The sequence below is a fragment of the Canis lupus genome, chromosome 15 (assembly GCF_003254725.2).
Source record: "Canis lupus dingo isolate Sandy chromosome 15, ASM325472v2, whole genome shotgun sequence".
Classification (NCBI taxonomy): Eukaryota; Metazoa; Chordata; class Mammalia; order Carnivora; family Canidae; genus Canis; species Canis lupus.
Window position 1 is genome coordinate 19781046 of NC_064257.1, and position 19040 is coordinate 19800085.

General features: G+C 39.9%; 1 protein-coding gene across 1 annotated transcript in view; it reads left to right on the forward strand.

Annotated features, from left to right (window-relative positions):
- The window catches only part of ZDHHC17 (zinc finger DHHC-type palmitoyltransferase 17), a 189910-nt gene that overhangs the window by 137957 nt on the left and 32913 nt on the right, over window positions 1-19040 (forward strand). Inside the window, exon 17 of the transcript XR_007402232.1 lies at window positions 5702-5795. The gene's annotated coding sequence lies outside the window, so the exon portion shown is untranslated. The remainder of the gene's footprint in view (window positions 1-5701; window positions 5796-19040) is intronic.

The window sequence follows — 19040 nt, forward strand, 5'->3', positions numbered from 1 at the left end:
AAATTCAAGAATAAAATAGTAAACATTTTAAGACGGCCCAACAGAACATGGTAAACCAGGTGTGGTGCTGTGCAAAGGCGCAGGTTGCATGCCCATGAAGCCAGCCTTGGCAAGTAGGCCTTTATGAGCAATTTCTCCCTCCCCCAAATCAGAGATTATTAAACAAAGTTAGAACTGTCTCTACTGCCCTGCCTGCCTTTGTGACACTGCCTAACATCAACCCCACCCACTAAGTTCAAACCTGCCGCAACAAGGTTTATGACCACCTATCTTTGCTTATCTGCTAGCACCACCTGCTTTGAGTGTCTTGTACTCCCTTTATCAGCAAGTCGTGTGTACTGACTCTTGTCCTTCATCCTTTGGCTAATTCTTGTTTATTTTTATTTTGCTCCTCTGTCCTTCAGTCCTGATGCCTGGCACCACTTTGCAAACAGACTCCCTACGTGTGTGCCTTTATCTCAGGCTCTCCTGACAAGAGAACCTGGATTCTAACCATTGCTACAGCGCTTAGGGAGGTGTGCTTTGGGGGGCTAATTTTACTCAGTGATTAGCTAGACCTCTAACCATGTTGGCAATCCCAGTTCAGATACTAAAACATTCACTCATTCAGCAAATACTGAGTGCTTACTCCGTGCCAGGCACAGAAAAACTGGAAACAAAACACAAAAATTCCTGCCTTTGTGGTGCTCATGGGAGAAGTGTTATGGAGAAAAATAAAATGGGGGAGGAATTTTGCAATTTTTTTTTTAAAGATTAATTTGAGAGAGAGAGCAAGAGCATGAACAGAAGGGGCAGAGATGAGAGAGATAGAATCCTAAAGAGATTCCACATTGAGCATGAGCTGGATACAGAGCTTGATCTCCGACTCTTAAGATCAGGACCTGAGCCAAAATGAAGAGTTGGATGCTTAAGTGACTGTGGTACCCAAGTGCCCCAAGGTTTGCAGTTTTAAAGAATGTGTCAGGAATTGCCTCCCTTGAAGGACGAAGGGAGCCATGGGGAAGCCTGAGAGAAGAGGTTCTAATTAAAGGCAGGACGAATGCAAAACCTCTGAGGTGACAGGGGCCTGACTGGCCTGCAGGTAACGTGGGGCCATCATGTAGGGCAGTGGTCACGGGCAGGGTCCTAGCCGACCAGGTAGAGAAGCTAGGCCAACTCTAGTAGGACCATTGAGGGCACCATATGGACGTTGCTGTTTATGGGGGAAACACATTTTCTGCAAAACAGTGACTCGATCTGCTTTGCTTTGCGTGTGGAAAGCGATCCCAACTGGGTCTCACAAACTCAACCAGTTTTCCCAATTCTTTCTCTTGGCTTTTAAACAATTTTAAGCAGGCCTTTCTAAATTTTTTTTTTTTTTTTGGTAAGATAGTCAAACTTCTAACGGTATGACATTCTTTGATTTCTTGATTGAAAATGCTTTTTGAAACATTTTTATTCAGCACGACACGTAAATTACATATGCTATTGTCTTTATTCAAAAGAGACCTTTTGTTCACTGATAGAAATACTCTGTCCGTCACTGCCTATATTCTTTGAAGATCAGCTTAAGACGTTGTATATCTAATTATTCTCATTGTTTGAAAATGCATATTTTCCACTGATTTGAATTTGCATTTTGACTTTTTCTTTGTTTTGCAATAAAATATCATTTTGTTAGCCAAGTATGTAAGTGAAATCTAAACCAAATTGCTTTAGCTAAGAGGTAGGGCATGAATGTATCATTCAATTTTATATGGAACCAATTATTTTCTCTGCCGTAATGAAGTCAGGATGGCATAAAATTAGCTTTCTGGGTCTTTAGTCAATAGTGTTTTTGTTCAAAGTTTTGAAGATCGTTTGAAGTAAAGCTGCTGAATCCTTATGAGGGGGCATCTTTCCCAGAACTATAAACAAGTGTTGACAGCAGTAGACCAATATTTGTTCATACCCCAGAAGGCACAGCTCAACCTGTATCACCTACTTCCTCCCACTCCCCACTCATTCTTCCCTAAGTTTCTGTTTCTTTTTATGCTTCTGGTCCTTTCTTCTTATACTCTGCTCCCTTCCTCCAAACCATCTACCTTAAAAAGTCCACCAAACTGCAGTTGCGAGGGGGCGTGTGGGGATCTAGACTACAAGCTGGACAAATTGTTCTAGCTCCACTGGTTCTTGCATCAAGAGCCCCATCTCCATGCTAGTGACCTGTTCCCAGTGCCCAGAGAATGTTCCCACAAGAACAAAATGTTCTCCTCCCTTGACCAGATTAATGACCTGTGAAATCTGCAGGGCAAAATGCTTAAAAGAAATGTAAAAGAACTCACACACCGGAAGAATTCAGTGTAACAGTTGAAACTTTTTTCTCCTCGTAGGTTCACTACTGTCAGTTCAATGAGGGCAGGGGTCCGGGTCTTTGTGGCTTGTTCTTCTTTCTCCAGCAGTAAGTGAAAGGTCTAGAATGTCGTCAGCACTTCAATATTCCTGTTATAAATGAACACAGAGCTCACTTTACATAGAGCATTGTAGTATTTGGTTTATTAAAGACCTACCTGAAAGGAGCAACAAGATTTAGGAATTGGTTGTTGAATCTGTTGGCTAATATGAGTCAAAAAGAACAAATCGGCATTTGCCCAAACTCAGATAATCACTTCCGACAAATGGCCTGTAGCATTTGGGTCGATTGGATGGTACTGAATCTTGCCACGTAACATATCAAATTTGTTTTGTTATGTAGAGAGACATTTGGCAATTAACTCATCCTCGTGAGCTCATCGGATTGAAGTCCTATTTAAACATTTTTCTGAAGTTGCTGTGGAGTACACATCTGTTCTCTTTTGGCCTAGAGCACCCATTCACCAGTCATGTCGAACTCCTCTTAATTTGGTTAATGTGCTATCAGCGGTGTTGCCTACTCTAACCAAAGCTAGGGGATTCAGGTTCAGCCATTCAGAGCATCACACTCCCCGGGCCATATTGTTGGATTAGGGATGGTCTCATGAGCCAAACAGAGCTAATAAAATGCAATGATATCTCTACTAAGCCACTGGGAAGGAGTATAGTTAGGAAGCTACTGTCTTCAAATGTGGTGTTCTGGGGGGGGGAAAAAGGCTGATAATGATGAAACTAACACAGTGGAAATGAGAGAGAAATAGGGTCAAATTTGGGTCACTATAATATATAATTAAAACCCTTGATGAGCATATATCTAAAGCCATGCCTAGCTCTGAAAAAATGCCTAGCTGAAAAATTCAATATTTATATAAGTTTATGCTGTGTTTTTGATCCTTTTTGATAAAAAGAATTAAAACTAACACATAGGGGATCCCTGGGTGGCTCAGCGGTTTAGCGCCTGCCTTTGGCCCAGGGCCCAATCCTGGGGTCCTGGGATTGAGTCCCACATCAGGATCCCGGCATGGAGCCTGCTTCTCCCTCCTCCTGTGTCTCTGCCTCTCTCTCAATCTCTGTGTCTATCATGAATAAATAAATAAATAAATCTTAAAAAAAAACAACAACTAACACATATTTCCTTTTCTGTTTGTCTCTTGGCTTTTTTCTTTGTGTTTTTTTTTTTTTAATCACTTCTATGTTGAAACCTACTTGAGCTTCATCCCATAGGTTTTAATATATAATCTCATGTTCAGTTTTAAAGTGTTATCCTATTTCCATTTTGATTTAATTTTTAAAAAGATTTTTGTTTGATAGAGAGTGAGACCACAAGCAGGAGGAGTGAGAGAGGGAGAGGGAGAAGCAGATTCCCCACAGAACAGGAGCCTGATGCGGGGCTCCATCCCTGGACACTGAGATGATGACCTGAGCTGAAGGCAGATGCTTAACTAACTGAGCCACCCAGGCGCCCTCCATTTTTATTTAATTCTTGATCCACAGACTCTCTATAATTACATTTAACAATTTTCAAATGTAGGTATTTTGGCAAGTTATATTTTTCTTAATATGTTCTAGTTTTAGTGACTTGTGAGTAGATAATGTAGTGAGTATCATTTTTTTTGAAATACTGAGATTTACCTTATGACTTAGTATAAAGTTGGAATCTATAAATATTAGATGTTTGGAAAATTGTGTTTAGTATTCATATACATATTTCCATTAGCTCAAGCTTCATCATTATTTTAAATCCTTAATATTCTTACTACCGCTTTGCTCTATCTATAAATTGCTGAAAGAGATGTTAAAATCATCTATTATAATTATGGATTTGTAAATTTCTTATACTTGTGTCAATATTTTAGCCATGTTAGCTAACTATATACTCAGGATTATTATATCTGGAGGTAAACTGTCTTTGTCATGTCATATTTTTGCCTTAAAATCACATTAATATGATATTAATATAGCTGCACCAACTTTCTTCTGGTTAGTATGTATGTTATATCTTCTTCAATTCTTTTTCTCTGAATTTTTCTATGTTCTTATGCTTAAATTTTTTTTGTCAACACGTATTTTAAAACCATTATAAATTTTATCTATTAAAAGGTTAATCATGAAAAGAGAGATAATACATAACTAAAAAGCTAAAAGAGGAAAACAAATGGGATCATAAGAACACTTGATCAATCCAAACAAAAGAAGAAAAGAATTAAGGAACAAAGAATAAACAGGATGAATAGAAAACAAATAGTATGAAATTTAAATCCAGTGATATCAATCATTTTAATTATAATTCACATTCCAGCTAAAAGATGCAGATTGTCAGAGTAGATTTAAAAAATTGAGTGTATTTTCTGGATTCTTTCTCTGTAGCAAGCGAGATTATTAGAGAGCTCAGCTTGGACTATCTTACTCTAGTTTACAAAATGCTTGCTTCTGCCCAAGCTATAATATCATGCTGTCTGCTTGTAGTGTGGTTGATATAAGAAATGGCCATATAAGGATATTTTTTGTAGTATATGTAGACCCCTCATTAAAGACCTGACGTACTGTGTGGCTCAAGGTTTTGTATAAGGTTTCATGCAATAAATCCCTCCCAGAGTTCATGCTAGGAAAAAGTTTGGTTCCTGACAAACTAAAAGCTTTCTCTTATTAGTTATATAAAGTGACATTTTTCTTTCCTGTCTTGTATGCAAGAGCTTAGGGGGGAAATCTTGTGATTATTTTTAGTGATTGTCTTTCATCCGAGTTTTTGCTAGAGCTAGTTTTCCCTCCCAGTTAACCACCACAGTGATTGAGCACTAAGCCTATTTAGAGAATAAGGAAACAAAGGATACAAATATTTAAAAAATGGTAAAGACAGACACATAAAGAATTACGTTATAGTTAGGGAGTGCCTTCATAGAGGTATGTACAAAGTGCTACAGAGATGTAGGTGGAAATGCTTAATTTTACTTGGAGTGGTGGAGCTAGGAAGGCTTCACAGAGGAGGTGACATCCGAAGTAGGATTTTAAGCACGTATGGGATCTTATCAGGAGAAAAACATACACTATAGCAGTGCTAGCCAATAGAAGTATAATACGAGCCACATAGGAAATTTTACATTTTCTAGTGGCCACATTTTAGAAGTAAAAAGAAATTGATAAAATAAATTTTATTTTTATTTTTTGATAAAATAAATTTTAATATATTTTATTTAATCCAATATATCTACTATATTATTGTTTCCACTATACTATACTGTATGATCAACAGGTAATCATTTTTTAGTAAAACATTGTGATACTTGACATTACCTTTTGTATTTAAAATCCAGTGTATATTTTATATTTATAGCTAACAGCCAATTGTGGCTAGTGACCTCCACATCGAACAGTGCAGGACTACTGCATTTTCAAAGACAGAAGAGAAATAGGATATCTGGGAAACTGTAAGTAATCCTGTATGGTTTGACCATTGTGTGTGTGTGTGTGTGTGTGTGTGTGCTGTGCACATGGTGTGTATTTTGGGGAGGGGGTGGCAAATGGAAGAAAAATGACCAGAAAGGTAGATTGGGGCAAGAAAAAGAAAGATGTTTGATTTTATTACATTGGAATCACTGAAGGTTTTCAGCAAAGAAGGATATTTTCACATCTGCACTTTAAAACTTTAATTCTGGAGGCCGTGTGAAAAATAGATTGAACTTGAATCTGTAGTTTTGAAATGGAGGAGGAAAGAATTTGGTATTTTGAAGTTAGCATGAGCAGAACTTGGAAACCGTTTAAACGTGGGGAGTGAACAAGAAGTGAAAATGACATTAGGTTTTGAGTATATGCAGCAGTGTGAATACCATTAGTGAGAGGGAATTAAACAGTAAAAACAAATTTTGAAAGGGTAATAATTAGTTTGATCTATTTTGTGCATATTAAGATTTGTAATCGGCGTTTGAAAATTCCAAGTAGTACCAGGTCCAATCATGGGAATATCTGCATGGTATGATTGGAAATCTCTACCCAATGGATATCCAAATTTCGTGTAAATTTATCATAAGTTAAATTTTTTGAATTGACCGGATTATTTTACTTATTTCATGTAGAAGAACAAACATGTTAAAGTTTCTAAGCAAATATCAAAAGAGTTGAAGAATAGAAGAATATACCAAACAGTAAATCCAGGTGTGCATTAAAATACATTCAAACTGCCATAATCAAATTGCATAAAACAGGAGCAAGAAAAGCACTGTCTAAAAAGAGAAGATAGACTCAAAAGAGACTAGAAACAGGATTTAGATGACTATTTACCCAGGTATAGGTAGGGTTAGGGGGTCCACAGGGAGTTTGAGGCACCACACCAGCAAGGATCAGAGAAAAAATATTCCGACCTCTCTCCTTCTGATCTCTGATCTCTTGCCAGTGTCTCCCATTGGCCAAAGAGAATATACAATCAGGAAGCAAGGGGCCTGGGTGATGCAGACCCTGGCCAGTAGCTGCCTGGGATGAGGGGTTGGGCAGAGAATGAACCTGAGAGAATAGAGTAAGGCTAGCTAGCATATGCGGACTAATATAGGATAGTTGGCGTTTCTATCTATTAAGGGGGAAAAGTACTCTTAAAAAATGGCACTAGCTATCCACTTGGAAAAAAGTGTTTGAGTCCTATAATAAAAAAAAATTCTAGATGGATTAAAGTTATAAATGGCAAAACAACATTTTATAACTTCTGGTTGAAGGAGGCCTTCTTAATCAAGAGCGGAAACTATAAGAAAAAGAATTATTCATATCCACATAGGTGTGTATGTAAAAGATATATATTTATGTATACACATATTATATACATAAATTCTGAAGGGCCAAAGTCATTATGGACAATATAAAAAGAAAATTATGGGCCAGGAAAAAATATTTGTAAAATATACAATAAGTGGTTAATATATCCTATATTCAAAGAGCTACTAAATAAAGAAGTTAATTTTCTTTAAATGGGCAAAGGATATAAATAGGCATTTCATAGAAGAAGGAATGCAAATGACCAGGATACATAGTAAGAAAGTGGCCAACTTCCCTTTTTGTCAGAGAAAGTCAAAGCCAAAAAATGGAGTATAATTTTCATCCATCAGATCGGCACATTTTTTCTTTTCTTTTATTGAAAAAATGCCTAAATCCATACTGTAAAAAGGCCAAATGCTACCAAAAGGTATGTAATGAAGCAAGCCTGCCTCTTGTAAGTCACTGGTACCTCACACTCTCCCTTTGGGGGCAGCCACTGTAAGTTTACTTATGTGTCTTCCCAGAAATATTTTCTGTGTATCAAGTACACGGGGTGGGGGGGGGGAATATATATATGTAACAAATTACAAACAGGAACATGCCATACCATCCAAACAGGAACATGGATGATGATGCTCCATTCCCCCACAAGACTCTTCCCCTGTTCCTCTGGCAAACCCCTAGCTGTCCATTATTCTGGACATTGGTGTTTTATTTCATCTCTATTTGGTCGTGTTGTAGAGCTGTAGAACATTCTGTCCTTGGGATGCATCGTAATTAGTCAGACCTTTAAGCTGTTTCTAGACTGTTGTTACAAGAAACAAAACCACACAGACCCTGCTGTTCCAAGGACAGCTGCGGGACCAATGGAGAGGTGGAATCGCTGAATCCAAGAGTTTGTGCAGTTCAGATTTTCATTGTCTTCCAAAGTGGGCACAGCACTGTCCCTCCCAGGAACTGTATGTGTTGACACGCATCAGGCTGTTAGCACAAGTTACCTTAGGGCCCGGAATGGATGACAGGCAGACTTTAAGGCTTTCCTCGTGCACCTGAGATTTATTTTACTTATTAGAGGACCCACAAATTACTTTGTAGTTATTTTTTAAAAATCAAATGAAAAGCAGTTCGACAACCCACAGACGTACATGGGGAGAGGGCAAAATTAAGCAATGTCTGGGCATAGTGAAAAAGCCCTGTTTAAATGCACTTTTCTATTGTAGGCCTTTCTGGAAGTAGGAACCCTACACATGAATATAAGTATGAAATATATCCGTGCCTGGCTCAAATGGAAATTCTAGACTTGTTTTGGTGTGGATGAACCCCTAAGGAGATGAAGGTCCATTATCTCCACCATTTACCTAATTTCTTTTTTTCTGCATCCCATTAAAAGGCTGCAAAATGTTGGTGCCTCTTCCAAAGTGCTGCATGAACTCCTCTAAGATGGTGATTTATTTGGGCCGTTAACAAGAGTGCACCCCTGACTCTTCCTCATTAAGTGCAAGTTATGTTTTAAAGATCTCTTTACATATTTACCTCCATTTTAAAAAATATTCCATTATTTTTGTTGTTGCACTTCCTGCTGGTAGCCCCCTTTTTGATAAGGGTTCTATAGGCTCTTGGAAGGCTACGGCCGTGAGAGGGTGCAGCGCAGAACAAGGGCATTGTTCACCTGTGAACAGGTGTCTTCTGTGCTTTCCGTGCCTTCTGGCAGGTGCCCTGTACTAGGACCGACCAAGGCAGGCCCTGCAGCTGCGGGTGCACTGAGCCTTTAAGGAGACCTGGGAGGTTCCTGTACCTTCTTGGGAAGAGGAAAAGGAGTGGTACCTCGGGACTTTCCAAGAGAAGATGGTAGGCACTAACAGTGAGATTGGGCAGGGCTACGCACAAGAGAAATTAAGGCTGGGCTGCTAAAGGATTTCAGAAAAGAGTCCCATAGTAGCCTTTTCCCTTAATAAGTGATAGTGTTAAATAAATTATTAAAGACCATAAAAGCCCCATGAATAAGCATTGGCATTTTGGAGTGATTTCTTTTTTTCTTATTCAGAGTTTTATTTTTAAGATTTATTTATTCATGAGAGACCCAGAGAAAGAGAGGCAGAGACCCAGGCAGAGGGAGAAGCAGGCTCCATGCAGGGAGCCTGATGCAGGACTCGATCCCAGGACCCCAGGGTCACGCCCTGAGCCGAAGGCAGACGCTCGAACACTGAGCCACCCAGGCGCCCCTTATTCAGAGTTTTAATACATATATCATCCTATTTGGGTGGGTGGGGGCTGTGTAGGGAGAGGAGGGGAAGGAGGGATGGGGGGGGAGAGAGAGAGAGAGAGAATCCTTTCCTTTCCCCTATAGGAAAAAAGTCAAACTCTTCTTAACTTGGCATGTAAAACACTTGACAATATCCTGACTTGACTGAAACCCAGCAATTACCAAGCATAGACGTCATTAAAAATAAAAAAAAAATTTTTTTTCTTGAAAAGGTTCATTGTTGATCAGGGAAGACAGAAGTAAAGTAAATGATTATGACATGTATGACCATGTATGGGTGGGAGCCATAGAAACCCTTCCAAGGAGGGAGGGGTGGCTCATCCTATGTGTGGGGTCAGGACACACTCCTTGAGGCGGTGACATCTCTGGGGTGTTTTGTTTTAAGATTTACTTATTTATTCATGAGACACACAGAAAGAGGCAGAGATACAGGCAGAGGGAGAAGCAGGCTCCATGCAGGGAGCCCAATGGGGACTCGATCCCAAGACCCCAGGGTCACGCTCTGAGCCACCCCGTGTCCCTCCAGAGTGTTTTGAAAGAGAACGGGAGGCAGAGGAGGGCAGAGGCTGGGAGGGCTCCAGGCACCTGCGACGGTGGCCTCCCTGCCCAGCTCCCTCACTATGTGCAGCAACACCATGGTCCCTACTCTTCTTGGAGGAAAAGCAGGAAGGGCGGGGGGATGAGATGATGTTGCTCCACCCCCCCACCCCCCCACAAGACTCTTCCCCTCTTCCTCTGGTAAACCCCTAGCTGTCCTTTAAGATGCTGGTCAAATGTCTCTTCTTCTTCGACTTCTCCACTGCTGCCTGCTGTGTACACTGGTGTTAATGTTAACCACACGCTATAGCTACTTGTGTAGCAAGGCCTCCCACCTGAGAGCTGGTTGGCTGGACTTTTTCTGATAATCTGGGGCAGGCAGATCTTCTGGAAATGTGTTAGGATAAGGGACTGAGGAGCATTCTGGGAGAAAACGTTTGGGAAGAAAAGCCAAGAATAATAAGCTGTCCCGTAAGAAAGCCTCGGTTGTTAGAAAGCAGGGCAATCTGAGGACCATGTGATCATTGTTCGGCCCTTGTCCATCACCTCCAGATCTGTGTTCTGTACACTTTGTGACACTGGGGCTGGGAGTCTGTTGTGCTGAGGAGAAAGCCCCAGGGGGAAATGGGAATTCAGACAAAAAAAAGACTTGCTTCTCTGCTTGCTCCCCATTCTGTATCTAAGTGACCACGCTCCACCAAGTACAACCGCTGGCTCCAGGGGCAGCTGGGTGGCCCTCCTTCTCAAGGTCAAATTTTAACTTTGAGGGTCTGCTCCTCCTGCCTATGTTGTAAAAATCCCAACCTCCATGAATATATAGATATGAATCCTAGGACATGTGAGCTGAAAGATAATTTTCTGCAAAAACAGTATTTTAACTCCTCCTGGAGAGCACGGTCCAAAACTGAGCATGTTCTCTTCATTTGACCACAGACTCTTTCTGAGACTCTCCTGCTGAGGAATTCTCTTGTGGGAGTCCGTGGAATCTGAGCTTCAGAGTTTAATATGGCACTAACCAGTTGAGAAGGGCGGGGGCGGAGGACAGGAAAATTTGACTGATGACCAGGCAGGAACATACATGAGTAAAGTGGGTTAAGTCAGTAAAACAAGAGAGAGAAGTCTTTGGAAAACTGGAACCAAGTACCTTGTCAATATGGGCAACTACTACTCAGCTCCAGCCCATTGCTGCCTTGTGGGAATGTGGGGCCCAGGATGGTCTGGGTTTTTAAGAAAGCCCCAAATCGGTATTTTGAGGGAAAAGTAGCCATTGGTCACTATTCCTTAAATCTGCAGGAGCTAATGAGATTTGTTCACAAGATTTGTGGGAGCCTTAGAAATATTTGATCCTGAGGCACCTGGGTGTCTCAGTCAGCTAAGCATCTGACTCTTGACTTCAGCTCAGGTCATGATCTCAGGGTTGTGAGATCAAGCCCCACATCAGGTTCCCACACACTGTCTCATGCTTGCTTGCTCGCTCGCTCTCTCTTCCTAAAAAGAAAAGAGAAGAAACACCTGATCTTGGGAGATCTCTTTGCAAGGATCTTTGTTGCTATGATTGTAGATGTGGGTAGGAAGCAGTGACACACAGTTTGTATTTATTCATGCTTCTTCCTTATTAGATGCTGAGCTCCCTAAGGCGCAAGGGTTATAGGGGAAGGGCTTATGTCTAATCCATCCTTATATTGTTAGCCCCTGATGTAATTCTTGGAATATAGTAGTTCTAATGAACGGCTGAATGGATGAGTGTGTTATGAAAAATAATGTAATTTGTACAACCCAGCTTGGAAATTAGACTTGGGTTCTACTCCTGGATTTATTATGAGCTGTGTGGCTTTGGGAAATCACTTACCTGAAATTCTCTCATCAGTAAAGTAGAAATACTAATAACTACCTTCCAAGGATTTCTGTTTTTTATTATTTATTAAAAACCTCTCTTGTGAGTTTTTTTTTATTATTCATTCTCAATTTATTAAGATAATGAATGTGAAGGTATCTTGTGGAAGGATTAGCTCGGAATGGGGGTGGGAGAGGCGTTCAAACGTTTTGTCTTCCTTCAGTAGCTTGCTCTAGATCCATCGCACCCCTGGAACCAAAACCGTGTTGCAAGTGTCCTAGCCCAGTGGTATTTCCCCTGTGTGTGCTGACAGCCAATAACACGTTCGAAGAGAATTCTATTTATTGCTAACGTCGAATTGTATTTCCACCAGAATGACTCTGCTATGTTGAACACTGACCCGCCATTCAATGAGGAAAACCTTCCACATTACCCACATTTGGGCAGCTTAAATCTTTTAAAGTATCTTAAAAGGATGTGTCTTTGATTAATTTTCCTTTTCTGGAATATCTAAGGTTACGATTTGAGCAAATAGTCCTCTTATGAAATGTACTTTTTGGATTTCTTCCCAGAAGTCACTTACTTTTCCTTTTCTCATATTATTTGAAGTAATGAAACTAGTGCTTTCATGTAATGCCAGTCGTTAATGTGCTCGAGGTGTTTATGTGGTGAAATGAGCTCTGGATGCCACCAGACAGAGAGCTCCTTCCTCCTCATTCCTTTGCTGTTAACTTTCTGTTGCCTCTATCCAAGGCCACGTAGCATCTCCACTAAATATTATAACCCCGAGGTCCCTCTCTTTATTTCTCCTTTATGTCTCCATGTGGCTGTTAGTCATCAGCCAAATGTGAGTCAGGTCAGGTGATAATGGAGCAAAGGCTGATTTTTCTCAGTGTATACAATCCTGGAAAAACAAACTTCATAGAGTTAAATTGGTTATAAATACCTATGTTCGTCGCCCACCTAATTCACTTTGACCTGATTCACTTGGTCTAACTATTAAGCTTTTTTTTTAAAAAAAAAAAAAGATTTTATTTATTTATTTATGAGAGACACAGAGAGAGAGAGAGGCAGAGACACAGGCAGAGGGAGAAGCAGGCTTCACACAGGGAGCCCAATGGGGGACTTGATCTCGGAACCCCGGGATCACGCCCTGAGCCAAAGGCAGATGCTCAACTGCTGAGCCACCCTGGTGCCCCCAAATTATTGAATTTTTTAAAGATACCTTCTGTTTTACTTCCCTACAGATTTTGAATTGTCAAGCCTCCACATTTAGGGGAGTCAACTCCTTAAAATAAATTATATGTCTATATATCTACATACAGACGTAGAGATCTATCTGTACATCTAGGTATGTAGATAGGGATATAGGGATTTAGAAATAGAAAATATAGAGCCGACAAGATGGGTGCACATGTGGATATATAGAACCAATGGGACACATCCTGTTGGTTCCATGTATTTATGTCTATACATCTATCCTGTTGATTAGATGTGTCTATTCGTATCTATATCTCTCTCTCCACACACACCCTGTTCTATTTATCTGGAGAATCCTGACTAATAGAAAATCATAAGAGAAAAACGTATAAATTAAATTTCATCAAAATTAAAAACTTTTGCTCTGACAAAGACACCATGAAGAAAATGAAAGTCATGCCACAGATGACAGATATTATATATATATATATAATACTATGTATATATCTTACGCATCTATACACACATAATATATGTGGTGTATATGTATGTTAAAAATGATTTATATTCAGAATATGTGAAGAATTTCACCACTTAATAGTAAAGCAATAACAAATGACTGAGATCTTAACAGGCACTTCAAAAAAGATGTGTGAATGGCCAATAAGCACATAAAAAGATGTGCATTGTTATTATTGTCAAACAAAGCCGGACACTAGTTAAAGTGGTGAGGAAAGCTTTTTATTTGGTAATTCTATTACAATCAGAAAAAGAGTCCAGTGTGAAGCAAAATCAACGTTGACTTGTGCAGCAGTAATGGAGTATTTTATTTTATTTTATTATTTTATTTTATTTTAGTAATGGAGTATTTTAAAGGTTGAGTGGGGGGATAGGAGTGGGGGAAGAGTGGGGGCTAAGGTAGAGTCCTCCTAAGAATCCTGTACATTTTGTTGTCAGAAAATAATCAACATTTAGAGACCTTATAATGGACAAGACCAATTCACTTCTTTATCTTCACAGCAAACCTTAGACTTGGAATGCTTAAAATCTAATTGTCACTTCAGAACCTTATTATTCATCACTTTACATAATCTATGCTTTCCTTCTTCTCTATGATCGGCACTTTTAATCATTCAATGAATGTGCAGACAAGCAAAACTTATAGATATTTTTTCACAATGAATCCTGATGATATTTGATCTGTAGGAAGCATGTCCATAGCACTGCTTTGCATTGTCTGTGTCACTACAGCAATTTTTTCAATATGAAATTTTTTTAGATTTTTTTTTTTTTTAATTGCTGAGAGACACAGAGAGGCAGAGACATAGGCAGAGGGAGAAGCAGGCTCCCAGCAGAGAGCCTGATGTGTGGGACTCGATCCCAGGATCCCGGGATCATGACCTGAGCCAAGGGCAGACGCTCAACCACTGAGTCACCCAGGTGCCCCTCAATATGAAATTCTATAGCATATGAATAGTATGGGTAAAGTATTTTGTTACCATAGTATGAAACTTTGGTGTTCTGTTGTTTTGTTTTGATAAAAGAAGAAAACCATCACTCAAAATATCTTTAATTTTCCCTATAAAAATTTAGGCATCATTTTAAATAGGTTTTAAAACAAGTCTTTAAAATTAGCAAATGGAATCAGGCTTAATTTTCTTAATTAGAAAATTAGAAAACTCAAATGTTTGAATAAAAGGTTATATCTTTCATCTTGGAAAATTTTATTCACGAATTTATTTTTATTCACATGAAGAGAGTTTTTAGGAACTTACATAAAAAACTACATTCCCTCAATAGGATAAATTATTAGAAGTACTTACATGAAAGCCCAGTGTAGTTTTTAAAAGATTTCTTGTTTATCATCTCCCTTAGATTAAAACATGAAAATCAAAATCACATGTTGAAAGTGATGAGTTACATTATTTTCTTCACTGTTTTCTTGGTATAATTTATTGGGGCCTGTACATAACCTACAGATGATTTATCTAGTTTATACAGTTTATACAGAATAGTAATTTCCCATGTAGTTTTACCCAATTTCTCTTGGAACTCATTTTGGGCTAACTTCGATAGTTAATAAATTATTAGAATTACTTTGTGATAGGTGTAATTAATAATCAAGACTTCCAGACTCATTTTTCAAAGCCTTTAAATTAATCAAATTATGTTTCCAAAGGCAGCAATAGGTACCAAATATATTTTTGCAGGAAATATAAATTATATTAAGGATAAATATCTTGGAAGCATAACCGTCTTTTCAGATCATTGGTTTTGTACTTTTCTTTGGTAAATTGCTGTAGAAATTGAGTTAAAGTATATATTCCTTGTAGGTGATTTAATTCTGAAGAGAACAAAATAGGAAAAATGACAAATATTGAAAAAATTTGAAAGAAGTTTAAATTTCATTCCTTTTTAAAAGATTTATTTATTTACTTATTAGAGAGAGAGAGAGAGCGGTAAAGAGAGAAGAGCACATATGTGCCAATGTGCACGGGGGACAGCACAGAGGCAGAGGGAGAGGGAGAGAGAATCCCAAGCAGATCTGTGCTGAGCATGGAGCCCACGCGGGGCTTGACCTCACCACCCCAAGATCATGACCATGTGGAAACCAAGAGTCCGGTGGCCCAACCACCTGTGCCACCCAGGCACCCAGAGTTTCACTCTTCCTGGGAAAGGACAAAAAGGAGAATGTATTCCAGGATATTTACTGGGGCATACTTTAAAGAATCTTGTGGTTTTATAAGTTTTCCTTTAAAAACCTACATTTTAGAGGTTCTTAGGAGAGCCTGTCCTTCAACATGGATTAATAGATCCATCCTACTGTTGGAAAATTGGTGTAGAGTGGCATGGTGCCCCTTTCCTGATAGGGGTTGAGTCACCTCTCTCTCAGACCTTGGCTAGTCCTAGGAAAATGTATAGCAAGGACATTCTGGTGAAAATCCTATCTCCTGTGTGTTGGGCTGCAGACAACAGGGCTGCTGGTAAAATCATAGTTCAAATGCACAAACCACATTTAAATGTTTTGCATGTGTAAACATGCATGTGTAGACATGTAACCCTAGCACGTCATCCTCAGTGCTCTGGATGGTCTGACACCCACCCCTGCTTTCTTGGTCTGGTGCTGCTGGCAGTAAGCCAAATTTCCAGGCTCCCTAGAGAGGTGCTATAGGTGGATGGTCTGTGCTGCCGAATTTGCTTTTTGACACAAAGCCACCAAGTCCAGGGGGACAGGCATTGGCACACAAGGAGACTCTGTTGCTGCTAGCTGGGTCTTACTGCTGCTTGGTGTCTCTGGGAAATAGGTTTATCAAACAGTTAGTCACTAGTATCATTTCAAGAGATTTGGATGTTAAGGTATCTTAACGGAGTGCACACTCACTCATTTACACGTACATGCAAATTAGAGAAATCTTTCCCATCACCTCATAATGACAGAACTTTATGAAGCTAAATAAATATAAGATGATGGAGGCCAACTTGATTATTCACCATAGTTTTAATTGCACAGGAGGAGAAATAGCTGTTGATTCAAGTTTTAATGCAAGCATTAGGTTTACAGGTTAAACAAAACAATGAAGAACATTGAACCAAACATCCCCAGCTCAGATTATCCCTGAATAAGCTGATAAGCGAATTTCGGCAGGTGCGCTAGTAATTCAGGATCATAAGTTGGGGTATGAATGTCTGCATCACAGTTTTCTCGTACAGGGAGGAATGCTGCAGAAAACAGACCCCGAGAGCCATCGTGGGAAGCTTATAGCCTTGGCATTCAAGATCGTTTGACTGGTTAGAAAGGAGAGTGGCACTAATAGACTTTTCTGTTGCACTCAGGTACCTTGTTTTTCCAATTTGCGATTTGAAATACACTGTGGTATTTCTCATCCATCCACACAAACTTCAGAGCTTCTGAATTTAAAAAATAATATAAAAAATAATAAAAAAATAACACTCCAATGGAAAGAATGATGATTTGAAACAAATTGCAGGGTAACTTTGAGAAAGTCTAGGAGCAAATTCCCCATAGAACGTACTTCCAATATCTGACTAGTGAGTTGTCGTTGTTTTAATAATACAGGGAACAATACAGGCATTGACAAATATGGCAAATGTCTTCAAAGGCTGCTGTAGGGTTGTTATGCCGTCCCCTGGAGACATCAAGTTCAAAATTGCTGCCACCTAAGATAAAAGAGAGTGTGTGTGTGTGTGTGTGTGTGTGTGTGAGTTTTCCATCTTGATCTTCTCTCTGCTGCCCCTTAAAATCAGAGAGATTTCCTTGTCTTCATTCATTCATTCAGTTCAAAGCACAACTTAATTTTGCTGTAGAGACCCTTAATGCATCAAACCATATACAACTAAACTAAATCCTGTTACGCTAAGTATAATATATAGATTATTTTTTTAAAAAAAAACCTTCTGGGCAGCCCGGGTGGCTCAGCGGTTTAGTGCTGCCTTCAGCCCAGGGCATGATCCTGGAGACCCGGGATCAAGTCCTGCGTCAGGCTCCCTGCATGGGGCCTGCTTCTCCCTCTGCCTGTGTCTCTGCTTCTCTCTCTCTCAATCTGTGTCTCTCATGAGTAAATAAATAAAATCTTAAAAAAAAAAAAAAAACCTTCTAATTGCTTCCTATTGTATTTAGATACACTTAAAAAGAAAAGCTCAACTCCAGACCATGACCCACAGGGGCCTCCATGACTTGGCATGTCCACCTCCCTCCATCTTCTCCCCCATACTGCAGCAATAGTGGCTTCCTTCCTGTCCACAGACCACACGAAGCTTGTTCTCACCTCAGGGCTTTTGCTCTTGCAGGGTTTCCCTTCCCCCCAACTCCTTGTGACTGGCTGCTTTTCACGATTTCGTTTTTAGCTCAGAAACGACTCCTCAGAGTTGAGTTGGTGGAACTGAGTGGGTTGAAACTCACTTTGTTTGATGGGCTTGGCCAATTTTTAAAGCATCCAATGGTTTCAGAGGCACTTACTACTCTGTCAGCCTACGTTGCCTTTCTCTAGGCCAGAAGCCATGTGTGGAAGCCTGTATTAGGGTAACACTACCAGTTGTGAGAGAGAAACTCCATATTCTCAGTGGCTTATGGTCACACGAGTTTATTTCTTGCTCAGGTCCCAGTGCAACGTGTATTTCTGATACATTGGCTTCCATACGCTCCTTTAGGGACCTACACTTTTCCCATCTGTGCTCTGCCTACCTCTAGAAATTTGGTTCGGACATACATGTATCTTAACCATTTCATCCTCTCTCCTTTCACTCGTCCGTTCCATTCAGTCTCCTTCCATCGGCCAAATGTAACCACTCGGGCGACATGTTCCTGCCTGAGGGTTGGGGGAAATTAGTCCAGCTGTGAGCCAGGAGAAAGGCAATGGGATTTGGGAAGGCTGTTAAATTAATTAACCAAGGAGGCTGTGAGACTGAGGTGGCCCTAATGCCACGGCGGCCTACATAAGCAAACCAAAAATCTGAGCCTGTAATTGCTTCAAGGTTATGAAATCAAAACACTAGAGATGACCAATCACTAGCAGCCAACAAGGCTTTAAGCTGTAGCCAATCAAATAATTTCTTTTCTTCCATATCTTCTGTCTTCTCCGTCATTCCTGTTGGCAGCATGCTCCTAACCATTTCCTGTTTGGCACTGCCCCATTGGAATGGATTTTTGCTCACATAAATTCTTAGAAATTTTAATGCCTCAGTTTTAACAACACACAACATCCTCCTTCCCTTTCCCCCACATCCAGCTGTGGCCCAAACTCTTGTTAAGGAAGCAGAACTTTTCTTCTGGGGCCTCCTCTGGTTGTAGGTCCTGATTCAGTTAGCTCAGGATTTCTCCAGAATGATCTTCGTAGACCCTGTGAAATCCTATTTCCATTTATTTTCTTTTAGCCAGGCAGTGTTCTTTTTTTTTTTCCCAGGCAGTGTTCTTAATGTACATATTCAATGGCATTTTTATTGCCCCTGAACCTCTGTTATTATTTTAGTCTTGGTCTGTCTACTTCCTCTTGGTCATGGATTCGTGTAATAGCTTATGCCTTCAATCTGTATTTTCTCACATTCCAGACTCAGCATATCCTTGTCCGCATCACTTTGCAT